Below are 16,705 nucleotides of genomic sequence, written 5' to 3' on the forward strand. Positions count from 1 at the left end.
TTAAGAGATCATTTTGAAGGTTAGTAAGTATGGGAAATATCTATCTAAAGTTCTTTCCCATATTTACAAATATACTGTGCCACAGGAAATAGAAAACATCAGTCCACCCACATCACTTGCTAAATGCCCATGAGCCCACGCCAACACCAATTTAGGTTTTTCAGGAAGAACTATGTACAAAATATCCAATGCCCTATCAAGATGCATAAAACACTGGAATGTGTCCAATTATCTAGGGTTAAACACCTAAAACAGACTCTAATCAGACTTCTTTTTAGAAACAGAAAGTTGTTCACTGGCATTATTAGCTACTTGACTGACACCATGTAAACATAACATACCCAAACTCCATTCAAACTCAGTTCTGACAACCTCAGAGCTGCAACCTCAGACCACAAGTCACCTCTTCAGAGTTAAATCACAGATAAAGAAACGCAATATGTTTATTTCAGTAGAAGGTCTTGGCTTTCATATGTTTCAGTAGCTATTTTAATTCAGGAAACACAACATACTCTTCAACATGTCATGTACAGAATCCTTCAAAACAGCATTGGGTAACTCTATCCCAAACAGCAGTTCTTTTATTACTGTGTAAAACCACCTACTGATAACAAAAGTGAGTCATCTTCAAGCTCATGTAAATGGTCTGCAATTGGGAAAGGTTTTTGTCAACGCATTTTCGATAGTTTTGTCATACAAGTTTGATGTCACACTTACAATTGTACTTATATAATTACACATACATCACTATATTGCTTGATTCTAAGAATTCTGATAATTTATACCCTTGAGTCATACTATATTGTGGGCTGTGCATGCTTTAAAGCCTTGATGTTTTTGAATTTTTTAAAAGTGTCTCTAGAATGAGGAAAGAAAAATCTTTTAAACTGTTGCTATACAGATTTATTTAAAATTTGTTTACATGATAGATTGTAAATAGAATGCCTTTATCAGCATTTCTATTTATTCTTTTATTCATTCATTCATCCATTAAAACTAAAGTTGAACTGAGCACTTTAAAAGATTAACAAGGTTCTTTGTTTAATTGGATAATTGTTTTTAGTTTGAGTGCCAAAAGTTTGTATAAAATATGGATTCCCTTTTTGTAAATTACATCTGATGAAGCGTAGTTTCTCTACGCGAAAGCGCTTATTTTATTTGTGTCTAAATAAAAGATTTCCTTTGGACTACAACAGAGGCGTGCTTTCCTGTGGTGATTCCTTCTGCATTTTTATCACAAGTTGTTTCCTTGGCTGTTCGGAAGGTTTCTTTATTCATCAGCAACAGGTCCTGCTTGCTTGTTTTACCTTTTTCGTTTTGCTGTTGCTGATTTGACACATGGAACAAGTGGATATAGAACTTGATTTTCAACCGGAGACGAGGGCTGGAACCCCCGCTTGGGGACATCTACTACATCTAAGTGACAACCCTTTATTGGCTCTGGAGCTTAACAACAACCAAGTTCTGACGCATATCCCAAATAATGGTGAGAATCTATTAGACTTTAATAGACTTGGCAAAGAATTGCAAGATGATTTGTTTAAATTGCAAAGATATGCTTGGCAGAGGCTACATTTGGAAGCCTGCCTTCATTTCCGCATCGTACCTAGAGGCATGCAAATTTTTTGCATGCCTACTTATGGCGATAGCCATCCCACTTTACTCAGAAAATGGCAGGACTTGAACATTGAACTAGGCTTTAGGTATATGAAGCTTCTAATAGAATATTTCTCTCCATTAGAAATTGAACTACGGAATAAAGTTGACTCCTTACAGAAAAATCTTTATGAACGTTTTAATACTGATTATTACGTTAAAAGACTGGAAAGCATATCGACACAAGTGAATTTGTTTAGTGAGAGACTTAAACAAACTAAACAAAGAAAACTTCTTAGAGACTCAAATGATTTTGCACTCGGCCAGGTGTTTGGCCGAGGACACAGCATTCTAATCGCAATATAGTGGCCAATACCACTTCTATTGAACCTCCTTCTACCAACAATGTTACAGCTGTTGATGACGCTATTGGAATGATGAATATACCTCCCCTTCCTACATCCAATAGCATTACACGTTATGAGCAACAGTTTCCTCCATTATTGAATACGACTAACAATGTTACTTGCTCATTTAATGATACTCCTCCACCCAATCAGCAGGCTAATAGGATTATTCCTTTAGAACCTGCTTTGGGAGCTAGACCGAAGGATTCAGCTACAGATAATACACGTTTTTTACCTTTTCCGGTCAAACAACAATCCAACCTGAGAGGACGCTCCAACAGCAGGGGGCCATGAAAGAGAAAGATGTCAGGAGAAAAATATGGAGCCACGAGAAAGACAAGGAACTGAACAATTTAGTTTACAATTTTTCAGATACGGTTCTTACTGAGTCTGATGTTTCATTGTTAAATAAAGGCTTAAATTTCATTCCATCACAAATCAGTACTCTTAGTGATATTCTGATTGACTTGAGATTATTTTGTCGCACTATAGCCTTAAAAACTTTTTTCAAAGATAAGAATGTTACACAGGTTGACAATAAGATTAATTATTTTAAATGTAAAAGCAATTTTATGCCTCCTACTCCTCACAATGTTGAATGTTTCATGAAATTGTGTGAAAGATTTCTACGAATTGTTTTCTAAAAAACAAAAAAGATGTACATATTTTAATTTAACGTCTAATGAACGAATCTCCCTCAATACTCTAAAACGTGCTAGAGACATCACGATTAAACCAGCAGATAAAGGATGGGGTGTAGTAATTATGAATACCGTAGACTATGATGCCAATATGATCTCTCTCCTTGCAGATGGCACCACATATCAAATCATTACTTTAGATCAAGTTGATAATATTGTTAAAAATATACATGAGGACCTGTATGACTTATTAATGTGAGGACAAATTAGTAGTGAAATTTACCATTATTTCCTTATTGAGTTTCCGATTACGCCTATAATCAAAGGCCTACCTAAGATTCATAAAAATGTTTTGCCCATACCCATGAGGCCAATTGTATCTAGTGAAAAATGGGCCACTTCTACTATTTCTTCCTTTATAGAACATTTATTAAGGCCAGTTGTAGACAACATACCCACCATTCTTAAAGATTCTTACCAACTCTTAGATCACTTGAATGACTTGAAATTAAACAAAAATATCTCTGAATATCTAATAAAAAATGTAGCACAAGAGCAAAAGCAAGGGTCAAATCTTATATTCAAAGCCAGATACTTTTATTAGTAGAACAATGGATAAGCGCTTTCGCTAAAAAATAGCTTCATCAGATCACAATGTTTGCTTAACATAGACAGTTTAAATACTAAAGTACATGGTGAGTACAATTCAAATGAACCAATCATCATCACACATCAATTAGTTCACTTAACATTTAAAGCAGCAAATACAAATATCAGTGCATTCATTACTGCTACTAATCATATAAAAATATATATATATATATAAAAATATATATATAAAAAACTAACTCCATTTAAAAAAGCGCATCCTTTGAATACAACAAATGATAGTATAAAACTTTAATAAAAGTTTTCTTGTTGTTAAAATGCATTATAAAAATTATTTATATATATCTATTACAATTTAAAAATGACTAAATATTCTCATATCTTTATGTGTCTGCGTTTTCTAAGTACAGGTTTGATAGAGACTTTGTCATTTAGTCCTGAGCCTCTATCTGCTCTTAGCAAAATAATCCAGTTGTTTTCCTTCTCCTCTGCATATGTCATTATGTTACCTCCTCTTGCATTAGGTTCTATTACTTCTAGTACCCTAAACTGAAATTCATGTTGAGTGTTGTGTAAGACAGTGTGCTTGGCTAAAGCATTCTGTGTATTACTTTTTCTGATGTTATAAATATGCTCTCTTATCCTGTCATGTAGTGGGCGGTTCGTCTTACCCACATAAAATGATGAACATATTTTGCAAACTGCCAGGTGAAATTCACTATGCAATACTCCTATGAGAAAGTGGTGTTCCTAGATGTTTATGTAGAAAGGTTACACAATGGTCTCATCAACACAGGGGTATATCGGAAACCTTGTCACAGCAACATGTTACTACATAGGACAAGTATGCACCCACCCCACATTTTTAAAAATATAATTAAAGGACAATCTTTAAGATGTTCTAGGCTAAATCCATCAGAAATAAGCTTAGAAAAAGATCTGTCATGTTTACGAAACAGATTAAAGAATAGGGGCTACAAAATTAGTGAAATAGATCAATACACTACTGAAGCCCTCAAATTCACGTGATGCTAGAGGTAAACCTTATTTTGGTCCAGTACAGGATATCATTAGAAAGTACAGTTTTGTACCTACCATAAATGTAGATGTCCGAACTGGATAGCATCTGCAGTCATAACAACTGGGTTGTCCTGTCGTCAGGCAGCCCTTCAGTCGGCCGGATTCCAAAGTCCGGGTCCGGCTTTGGCTGATGTCGCACTTCACCCGACGTCATCTCTGTTGGTCTTCGGGTATAAAGGCATCAGCCGACGCCATTTTCCTCAGTGTTTCTTGCCCCAGATGCCAGTAGCCCTCTTGAAGGCTAAAATTTGGATAGATGCCAATGTTTCCAAAAAGATAGAGGTAAACACAAAAATAAGCATGTATGTACATATATATCAACAAATACACCATAAAAGACTCCCCCCCCCACCAGCTAGCTATTAGGAGGGTAAACACCCTAGGAGTACCACAGAGGGGAAGGAGGGAGGTAATCCTGACTGCAGATGCTATCCAGTTCGGACATCTACATTTATGGTAGGTACAAAACTGTACTATGTCCTTCATGGATGCATCTGCAGTCATAACAACTGGGTAGAATACCATAGCCAACTAGGGGAGGAGGATAAAACTAGATTATGGTGTGTTTAGGATCCCTTGCAGTACAGCAGTGGCAAACCCTGCTCGGGATCTGGAATATAGAGGCAAATTATAATGCTTGGCAAATGTATGCACGGAGGTCCAAGTAGCCGCCTCAATAATGTCTTTGGTTGCCACTCCTCGTAAGAAGGCTGTGGTAGTGGCTGTTGCCCTTGTAGAATGAGGTCTTATGTTCTGTGGAATTGGTTTTCCATGGAAGGAGTAACAGAATCGTATGCAATTTCCTATCCATTTGGAGATTGTCTGTTTGGAAATAGCTTTTCCTTCCCTTCCTGTTGCATAGGCTACAAAAGTTGGTCAGTCTTTCTGCTACTTTTTGTTCTGTCCAAGTAGTAGCGTAGCTGTCTATGTACATCCAAAGTATGCAGTATTCTTTCCCTCTGTTTTGTGGGTTGGGAAAGAAGGTAGGTAGGTGGATTGCCTGGTTTAAAGACACTCTGGATACCACCTTAGGCATAAATGTAGGATTAGTCCTCATGGACACTCTATCTTGGTGGAAGATTAGGAAGGGTTGCACTGCCATTAAGGCCTGTAGTTCTGAAACCCTCCTTGCTGAAGTAATTGCCAGTAGGAAAGCAGTTTTCCATGACAGGTGTTGTAGGTCTGCTGTTGCTGCTGGTTCAAAGGGTGATAGTGTCAACTTTTCTAGCACAAAGTTTAAGTCCCAAGCTGGTAAAGGTGGTTTCCTTGGAGGTTTTACATTCTTGATTCCTCTGAGGAACTGCCTGAGCAAAGGGTGCGAAAAAACAGGTGGATCAAAGCTGTATTCTGCTGAAATAGCTGATGCATGTATCTTGATGGAGGAGTAGGACAGGCCTGAATGAAGAAGTTCGGCCAGATACTCCAGAATGTTAGGCATACCTACGTTTGACACATCTTTTCCTCTTTCAGTACTCCAACTGACAAACCTCTTCCATTTTCCAGCATAGTTTCTTCTTGTTGAAGGTCTGCGAGCTTCAAAAATAATGTCTTTAACTCTTTGGGAAAGTTCTGGATTAGCTGCTGCTATGTGATGTTCCATGCAGTCAGTTGCAACGTTTTTAGGTTTGGATGCATGATGTTGTAGTTGTTCTGAGTTAACATCAAAGGCATCAGGGGTATTGGCCACATATTGTTCCGAGACATGCTCCTCAGCAGTGGGTACCAGTGTTGTCTTGGCCAGTTTGGAGCTATCAGGATTATCCTTGGACGTTCTTCCTTGATTTTTAGTAATACCTTGTGTATCAAGGGAAGAGGTGGGAATGCATATGCTGTTAGGCCTTTCCAGCTGAAGGAGAGCGAATCCACTTTCCATGCTAGTGGGTGGAATGTCCTTGTGCAGAATCTTTTGAGCTGGTGATTGAGAGGTGATGCGAATAGGTCTATCTGAGGCATTCCCCATTTCTTTGAGATGGTCTTGAAGATGTCCGGGTGCAGCTTCCATTCGTGGGCATCCGAAGTGGTTCTGCTTAATATGTCTGCTAGAGTATTCTCTTTTCCCGGTACAAATATTGCCTGTAACTGGATGTTGTAGCTGAGTGCCAGGGTCCACAGCTCCAAAGTCATTCTGCATAGGTGGTATGAATGAGTGCCTCCCTGTTTGTTGATGTACCACATGACTGTGGTGTTGTCTGTCCTTATCATCAACTGGCCCTCTTTGAGAAATGGTCTGAACTTTTGGATTGCCAGTTTTACTGCCAGCATTTCTTTTAGGTTGATGTGCAGGTGAAGTTGATCCTGTGTCCACAATCCTTGCACGCATTTGTCCAGCATGTGGGCCCCCCATCCTAGGTCTGAAGCGACTGTTGTGATGGTCTGGCTTGCTTGACATCTGCGAAAGGGTAGCCCTGGGTTTGACTGGCATGCCTGAGCCCACCATAGGAACTCCCGTTTTAAGCATGGAATTAGTGGGATTTCTGTTTCTAGGCTGTGTCTGTGTTGGGGCCATAAATTCTTTAGGTACCACTGTAGTTTTCTCATATGTAGTCTGGCAAGTGGGACCAAGATTATGCATGATGCCATGAAGCCCAAGGCCTGCAGTACTTTTCTTGCTGTTAACTTGTTCAGTTTTGTTAGTGCCAAGAAGTAAAGAGGGAGTTATTTTTGTTTTTCTGTAGTTAGGAATGCCATTTGTTTTACTGTGTCCAATTCAGCCCAAGAATGTCCTTGTTTGGGATGGTATCAGCCTTGACTTTTGTAAATTGACTGTGTATCCCAGTGCTTGTAGCAAGTAAATGACCCTTTGTAAATCTGTTGTCAGCTTGCTTTTGTTGTCCCCTTGTAGCAGGCAGTCGTCCAGGTATGGGTAAATTTGAATTCCCTGTAGTCTGCAATGGGCGATTACTGATGCCAGGCATTTTGTGAATACTCTGGGCAGTAGATAAGCCAAAGGGCAATGCTGAGAATTGATAGTGCTCTGATCCTGCAAGAAATCTGAGGTATCTTCTGCAGATTGGTCGAATGGGGACGTGCAGGTATGCCTCCTTGAGATCTAGAGTTACCAGCCAACACTCCTTGCCCAACATGGGAAGAAGTTGCTGTAGGGTCAGCATTTTGAATTTTGGGACAATGATGTAAGTATTTAAGGTGGACAGGTCCAGAATTGGTCTCCAACCTTTTTCCTTTCTTGGAACTAGGAATAATCTGGAGTAGAACCCCTTTCCTTGCTCTGCTGTTGGCACTCTTTCCACAGCTCTCATTTTGCTAACTGCATTATCTGATGTAGAGCCTCTGTTTTTGATTTGGAGGTAGATTTGGCATTCCTCTTTTGACTGGTAAAGTGTGGAAGTGGAACCGGTAACCTTGATCTATGGTTTGTAAAATCCACTTGTCTTTTGTTATATAGTGCCAGTTCTTTGAAAATAAGGTTAACTTTCCGCCTAGAGGAGCTGCTATTTGTTCCCTGGTAGGCGGATTTAGGGTTAAGTCACTGTGGCTGTGTTGATGTAGTGGCAGAGGTGGTGTCTGTGCCTCTGTTGTTACCTTGCCACTGTCATCCTCTGTAGGCACCTCCTCTGGATTGGTTTCTGCCTCTGGAACGTCTATTCCTGCCCCTTTGAGATCTTGTGGAGTCAGGAAAGGACCAATTTTGGCAGGCCAGTTCCTGCTAAACCTGGGGGGTTGAACCTGCAAGAAATCTTTAACCGTTTGAACAGATTTTGCCTTTTCTTCCATTTTCTTCATAACCTGCTGGGCAGGTGTACCAAACAAACTTGTCTTATCCATAGGAGCATCTAGCAGCTTAGCTTTAACATGATCCGGTAAAGCTTGCTCCTTTAGCCAAGCATGCCTTCTTATCACTGTGCCAGTCATGGCTGATCTAAATGAAGCCTCCAGTGCATCATAGCCACATTTTAAGGAATGGTTACTAACCTGTTGTATGTTATTTACCATTTCTAATACATATTTCTTATCAAGAGATTCATCAGTGGTTAGCTTTTTAGTTAACTGATCAAGCATAAACTCTTGGTATTGTATCATGTGAAACTGACAGTTTAAAGCTCTAGCTGAGAGAGTAGCTGAAGTGTAGACCTTTTGCCCCATCTGTCTAATGACCTTGCTTCCCTTTCAGAAGGAATAGGGTTTTAGCTATGGTCGCTGCTACTGCCTTGGGACCCTGGGATATAGTTTCGGGGTCTGCAAGTGGGGCCTTGTAAAGGTGGTGATGAGTGTCTGGCACCCTGTAAAATCTGTCTGGTTTGGCAGGGGCTGGAGGTAAAGAATCTGGTGCGGAGCAGACATCATTGAAAGCATCATCCACCACAGAAAGAACAGGAGGTATAGCTAAGGGCCTGTGCTGTGGAAGGTGCAGAAAGGTCCTAAGTCTTTTCTGGAGTCTGAAAAATCCTGTTGCTGCCATTGGAACTGCTCTCGCATGGCATGTAAGGTTTCCCAAAGGAGAATTCTTCTGGGGAAGCAGCTGGAATGGATTCTTCAGCATCAGAGTCTTCAAAATTGGAGAAAGGAGCCTCTGGCTGGTCAGTTATGTCTGATTCATCGGCAGAATCATCAGAGGACACTGGCTCAGGGGGCTCTGCCCTAGGTCTCTTCTCTGGGGGCTGAGAGGCCCTGTCTGGGTGAGATTGAGATCCTCTAATTAATGAAATTAAATCTTCTGCCAGAGTAAGCATTTGAGAACTAGAGGAGGGCCTGGTAGTAGGGGTTTAACAGGCACTGTTTTAGTAGTCTTGGCTGCTTTAGCCCTGGCGAAGGCCTTAATGGACATGGCTGCTGGAGGCCTAGCAGCACCACGTGCTGGGGTAGAGACATCCAAGGGAATGGTGTCTGATAAGTCAGTGGCAACCACCGTAGTGGATAAAATTTCTGAGGCCGATTCAAGGGTGGTAGCAGGGGCCACAGTTGTAGAGATAGATTCAGCTGTACTTTGATCAGTTTTCTCGGTTTCGGCCGAAACCGAGACACTCGCGGTTTGCTTAACCATGGTTTCGGCCGAAACCGCGGACCGCGAGTGTCGGTCTTTATCTTTGCGTTTTTTGGTAGATTGGGTAGTCGGAGGATCCGACGGCATAATGTACGCAAAATCAGAACCGAAAAACTGTTCAGCAAACTCCGACCGACGCCTAAGCGTTCGTCGGTTGAAGGAAGCACAGGCCGAACAGGCCGCTACGTCGTGGGCTGGGCCTAAACAAGGCAGACAATAAGAGTGGAAATCTTTATGAGGTATTTGTTTCCCACAGGTTAAACAATTAACTTTTTCTGACATCGGCTGAGGCAAGAAAGAGTCCCCAACGGGGTACTTAGCTTTAGAAGTAATCTCTGGATCCGACCGACCGGCACTTGCGAACAGCTTCTGCTTCGGGCGCCACGCGGCAAGAAAGACTGAGGAAAATGGCGTCGGCTGATGCCTTTATACCCGAAGACCAACAGAGATGACGTCGGGTGAAGTGCGACATCAGCCGAAGCCGGACCCGGACTTTGGAATCCGGCCGACTGAAGGGCTGCCTGACGACAGGACAACCCAGTTGTTATGACTGCAGATGCATCCATGAAGGACATCTGATATTTCTTCGACACCCTTGAATGTCAAATTTGCAAAAAGTTATACAACAGACTTATTTGAAGTCAAGAATATCATATGTAAACATTGGGATATACTAAAGGCTGATGAAGAGATTTCTAACATAGTTGGCAAAGAACCCTCTTTTATATATAGGAACAGAAACAACTTAAAAAGACTCCTCTGTTATCCTAAGAAAGCTATACAGCATGTTAGTTCAGGACGTACAGAAAAATGTGGTCATTGTAATTTTTGTTGTTATATTGACAGCAATACCACATTTATCCATCCAGATAATGGTAAAACATTTTATTTTAGAACACATGCAATTGTATGACACCTAACGTTGTTTACCTGGCAGTTTGCAAAATATGTTCATCATTTTATGTGGGTAAGACGAACCGCCCACTACGTGACAGGATAAGAGAGCATATTTATAACATCAGAAAAAGTAATACACAGAATGCTTTAGCTAAGCACACTGTCTTACACAACACTCAACATGAATTTCAATTTAGGGTACTAGAAGTAATAGAACCTAATGCAAGAGGAGGTAACATAATGACATATACAGAGGAGAAGGAAAACAACTGGATTATTTTGCTAAGAGCAGATAGAGGCTCAGGACTGAATGACAAAGTCTCTATCAAACCTGTACTTAGAAAACGCAGACACTTAAAGATATGAGAATATTTAGTCATTTTTAAATTGTAATAGATATATATAAATAATTTTTATAATGCATTTTAACAACAAGAAAACTTTTATTAAAGTTTTATACTATCATTTGTTGTATTCAAAGGATGCGCTTTTTTAAATGGAGTTAGTTTTTTATATATATATTTTTATATGATTAGTAGCAGTAATGAATGCACTGATATACTTTTGTATTTGCTGCTTTAAATGTTAAGTGAACTAATTGATGTGTGATGATGATTGGTTCATTTGAATTGTACTCACCATGTGCTTTAGTATTTAAACTGTCTATGTTAAGCAAACATTGTGATCTGATGAAGCTATTTTTTAGCGAAAGCGCTTATCCATTGTTTTACTAATAAACGTATCTGGCTTTGAATATAAGATTTGACCCTTGCTTTTGCTCTTGTGCTACGTTTTTTATTATATATTTACTGGTTGTTTCCACAAGAGCATTTACCAGTGAGAGCAGTATTTTGGATTTTTTGACTTTTTACTTTAGTTCTTACTGCTCATAATGGAGTAAGGTGACTTTCATACTGTGCTGTTGCCATTTTTGTCTACTACAACGCTAATTTTGTGACTATCGAGAAAATGTCAAGCATAGAATTAGATTATGTGCCCAGAAGTGAACACCGGGGCAGAGAAACAATCAAACCAGATTTCGTAAATATTTGAATGGAATTTCCAACCCTTCTGGGTTTGTGCTTGATGAAGCAAGCTCAGCTGACGTAAACGGAGCGACAGTAGACATGCAGGCGCTTTAAAGAGCGCTGGACGACATTGAGAAGGACTTCCTTAAACTAAAACGTTTACAGGCACAGCGTGCCCATTTCTGACACTGTCTTGACCACCATATAGTGCCTCGTGGTTTGAGAGTATTCTGTATGCCTAGCCAAGGCACTGACTTTCCAGAACTGTTAGCGCGTTGGCAGCGCATCAACTTAGAGACCAGTCGTGAGTATCTCAAGCTCTTGATTGACTTTTTTAGTCCTGAGGAAAAGAAACTAACTGACTCAATTAATTCTAAACAAAAACACTTATTTACTGACTTTCCTGAAAATATCGTATATCCACTATTTGAAAATTTACTTGACTGTGTTTCCGCCTATGATCAGAAACTTTTGCAACAAAAAAGAAATAAAGTGATACGTGACTTGAATGATTTTAAACTAGGTCAAGTGTTTCTTTGGCAGAGACATAACAATGATAGACTAGCTACTAATGTATATGAGGGTCAGACAAAAGTTAATACTGTACAACCTACTAGAATGAATGTAACTAATACATATACGAGAAATGCTGGTAGTAATAGAGGTTCAGCGTTCTCTACATATGTTCCTGACAGTCTGAATATGCCTAATAATGTTAATTTGAATGGTTTAGATAATAGCAAATCTACTTATGGCTCACAACCTGATAGTAATGAAGAAGAGAGATCTAGTATTGTAAATACAAATAATAATATAGAGATTGCAATAAGTGATGCACCTTGCAATGAATTAAATGATTCTAATGATGTAATTAGGTTAGTGCATTCCAGCACAGGAAAGCATTAATCTATACCCTGAAGTTAATGTTGTTAAGAACAAACCTTCAGTTACTTCAGAGCCAGCAGTTAGACCTAAAACAAAGGAAGCTAATTAGCATGTAGCTGATGCCAATTTAACTCTCCTTTACCCGCAAGCATGGACAAAGGCCCAAGGAGGTCACGTTCCATGAGCAGGGAAGGCAAAAGAGGAAATTGTCAGAAGACTCTCTACACAATACCACGATAAAGAAAATGTGGGTAAAGAAAAGGTAGTGTTCAACCTTTCTTCTGTTGAATTAACTGACTCTGACATCTCTTTGTTAAGTAAGGGCCTGAATTATATACGAAGACAACTGGCTGCCTTACTGATACAATTATGGATTTAAGAATATTTTGTAGAAATTTAATGTTGAAATATAATTTCAGGGATAAGGATAGCACGGTCAGAGAAGGCCCTATATTCAAGAATCTTAGTGATTATGTACCGTAAATCACCCTCTAGTAGAGGCTTTTTTGAAAGTAACTGAGGAAGAGTTGCATCACTACTATGAAACTAAGACATATAATAAATTAAAGAAATCAGATAATTTAACATTCAATGAAAGAAAAAGCTTGAATAACCTGCAATTAAATAAGACTATTGTAGTTAGGCCAGCAGATAAAGGTTCTGGTGTTGTTGTCCTGGACAAAGAACATTACATGAATGCTATGCATGATATGTTACAAGACAAATTTTATGGTATCATTAATACATCAGATGTTCATGACACCTGTAGGTATGTATTTGATACCCTTACTGATATTTACAAAAGTAATTTAATTGATAGAAATACCTATAAATACCTTATGGTTGAGAAACCAATGTTGCCTCTAATTTATGGACTTCCTAAGTTACATAAAGACTTAAGTAGCCCACCAATGAGGCCCATTATATCTGGAAGAGGGTGGGTTACTGAACATTTATCAGTATTCATAGAGAAGCATTTAAGACCCATTTTGAATAAAAATAAATTTGTCTTACGTGACACAAAGCAATTTTTGGTAGACCTCTATGAATGCATCACACATTGTGACAATATTAATGCTTGTTATTTTGTCACCCTAGATATACAGTCCTTGTTCACTGTAATACCCAATGAACTAGGTTTAACTTTTGCCACAAATTATTTAAAAGAATGTAGTGACTATTCTGAATTGTTGATAGATCTGATTGTCCATTTTCTTGAACTTGTGCTTTATAATAACATGTTTGTTTGATGATAAGATTTTTAAGCAACATGAAGGCGTAGCAATGGGCACTCCTTGTGCCAACAGCTACGCCAACATGTTTCTAGAATTTTGGGAACAAGAAGTTTTGTTTAAAGAAAAGTTTTTTAAGGAATATGTCATCTTCTTTCGTAGATTTGTAGACAATGTCTTTTTTCTATGGAATGGAACAGTAGATAACTTAGAAAAGTTTTTAAACATCATGAATAGCTTGACAAATTGTTTGAAATTCACTATGCAATACTCCTATGAGAAAGTGGTGTTCCTAGATGTTTATGTAGAAAGGTTACACAATGGTCTCATCAACACAGGGGTATATCGGAAACCTTGTCACAGCAACATGTTACTACATAGGACAAGTATGCACCCACCCCACATTTTTAAAAATATAATTAAAGGACAATCTTTAAGATGTTCTAGGCTAAATCCGTCAGAAATAGGCTTAGAAAAAGATCTGTCATGTTTACGAAATAGGGGCTACAAAATTAGTGAAATAGATCAATACACTACTGAAGCCCTCAATTCACGTGATGCTAGAGGTAAACCTTATTTTGGTCCAGTACAGGATATCATTAGAACTGATATTTCTTCGACACCCTTGAATGTCAAATTTGCAACAAGTTATACAACAGACTTATTTGAAGTCAAGAATATCATATGTAAACACTGGGATATACTAAAGGCTGATGAAGAGATTTCTAACATAGTTGGCAAAGAACCCTCTTTTATATATAGGAACAGAAACAACTTAAAAAGACTCCTCTGTTATCCTAAGAAAGCTATACAGCATGTTAGTTCAGGACATACAGAAAAATGTGGTCATTGTAATTTTTGTTGTTATATTGACAGCAATACCACATTTATCCATCCAGATAATGGTAAAACATTTTATTTTAGAACACATGCGTATTGTATGACACCTAACGTTGTTTACCTGGCAGTTTGCAAAATATGTTCATCATTTTATGTGGGTAAGACGAACCGCCCACTACGTGACAGGATAAGAGAGCATATTTATAACATCAGAAAAAGTAATACACAGAATGCTTTAGCCAAGCACACTGTCTTACACAACACTCAACATGAATTTCAGTTTAGGGTATTAGAAGTAATAGAACCTAATGCAAGAGGAGGTAACATAATGACATATACAGAGGAGAAGGAAAACAACTGGATTATTTTGCTAAGAGCAGATAGAGGCTCAGGACTGAATGACAAAGTCTCTATCAAACCTGTACTTAGAAAACGCAGACACTTAAAGATATGAGAATATTTAGTCATTTTTAAATTGTAATAGATATATATAAATAATTTTTATAATGCATTTTAACAACAAGAAAACTTTTATAAAAGTTTTATACTATCATTTGTTGTATTCAAAGGATGCGCTTTTTTAAATGGAGTTAGTTTTTTATATATATATATTTATATGATTAGTAGCAGTAATGAATGCACTGATATACTTTTGTATTTGCTGCTTTAAATGTTAAGTGAACTAATTGATGTGTGATGATGATTGGTTCATTTGAATTGTACTCACCATGTACTTTAGTATTTAAACTGTCTATGTTAAGCAAACATTGTGATCTGATGAAGCTATTTTTTAGCGAAAGCGCTTATCCATTGTTCTACTAATAAAAGTATCTGGCTTTGAATATAAGATTTGACCCTTGCTTTTGCTCTTGTGCTACGTTTTTTATTATATATTTACTGGTTGTTTCCACAAGAGCATTTACCAGTGAGAGCAGTATTTTGGATTTTTTTACTTTATCTCTGAATATCTGTTAATAACATTGGATGTTAAGAATTTGTTTACATGTATTCCCAATGATTTTGGCTTACAAACCATAAAAGAGATTTTAGTAAAGTGTTCTAACTTTAGTAACAACAGGCAAATTCTTGTAAACCACCTATTAGAATTGGTATTAAATAACAACATTTTCATGCTTAAGAACAAATGCTATTTACAAAAATGGGGGGTTGCCATGGGCACCCCCTGTAAAATACTTATGCCAACCTAGTGGTTTATCAGTGGGAACTTAGTTTTTTATTTAATCATGTCTCATATAAGAAAATTAAACTCTATAGGAGATTTGTGGACGACGTTCTGATTATATGGGAGGGTAGTAGAATTGATTTTGAAATTTTTCTTACTCATTTGGAATCCACCACTACTTTTTTAAAACTCACCATGGAAGCCTCACAACATAACATTCATTTTTTGGATTTATCCTTGAAATTTACAGAACAAGGTACTGTTTGTTCTTCCCTCTACAGGGAGCCTACATGGAGAAATACACTGTTAAGATATGACAGTATGCATCCCAGGCATATATTTTCTGGGACAGTTAAGAGTCAGTTTACTAGATTATCTAAAATTTGTAAAGAAGTAACTATACTCTCAACAGAGGCAGAAAAGTTAGAATCTTTCTTTAAAGAAAGAGGATATAACAGCAATATGGTAAAAAATTGTGAACATCACATAACAAGTAATACATCACCAGATGGAGACAATACGAAAACCTATGGTAAATATGCTTCCTATTCTGGTATGCTGAAGCCAAAATCTTACATAGATAAAGTAACATATATGATGAAATACACTAGTGATACAATTATACTAAAAAAGATAATCCATAGGAACTGGAATGTTCTCACTATGGATCCCTCTACCAGACTACTTGTAGGAGATTACCCTAGGTTTAGTTTTAAGAACTGTGAAAATTTAAAACAAATTTTATGTATAGAAAAAGACAACACTTACAGTAACATTAGACATACCCAAGCAGGAACCCATCCATGTGGTCACTGTCATATGTGCCCATATATTTCCACCAATCATATTTTTCAACACCCCTTAGGTTTATATACCTTTACACCAAGCTTCTATTCTAACTGTGACAGCACTAACCATATTTATCTAGCAACTTGTGAAGACTGTCAGGCGTTTTATGTTGGTTTAACCAAAAGAAGGTTAAGACATAGGGTGTATTAACCATCTATATGACATAAGGAAAGGGAATGAACAAAATGCCTTAGCTAAACACATACAGTATAATAATACTCATAAATTTAGTTTCAGGGTCTTACAAAATAGTTACACCAAATTTAAGAGGAGGGAATAAAATGAATCATTTGGCCAATGTGGAATTAAAATGGATATAGGTTCATAGGTTTATACTAGGCTATCTGCCCCAAGGCATTTATAAGCCTAGCCCAAATTTTTGTGGCTTACGCCACCCCTTATATGAAAAAATACTGTGCCCATTAGTTTGTTGTGCCTCTGTCCAGCAGTGACACAGAG

The 16,705-nt window shown here is 38.0% G+C and overlaps 1 protein-coding gene across 1 annotated transcript in view; it reads right to left on the reverse strand.

The window, feature by feature from the left end:
* Positions 1-16,705, reverse strand: part of LOC122790908 (zinc finger protein 536-like) — a 517,195-nt gene that overhangs the window by 342,927 nt on the left and 157,563 nt on the right. The gene's annotated exons all lie outside the window — the stretch shown is intronic.

This window comes from Protopterus annectens, chromosome 16.part0 (genome assembly GCF_019279795.1).
Source record: "Protopterus annectens isolate FY-2018-M chromosome 16.part0, PAN1.0, whole genome shotgun sequence".
Taxonomy (NCBI): domain Eukaryota; kingdom Metazoa; phylum Chordata; order Ceratodontiformes; family Protopteridae; genus Protopterus; species Protopterus annectens.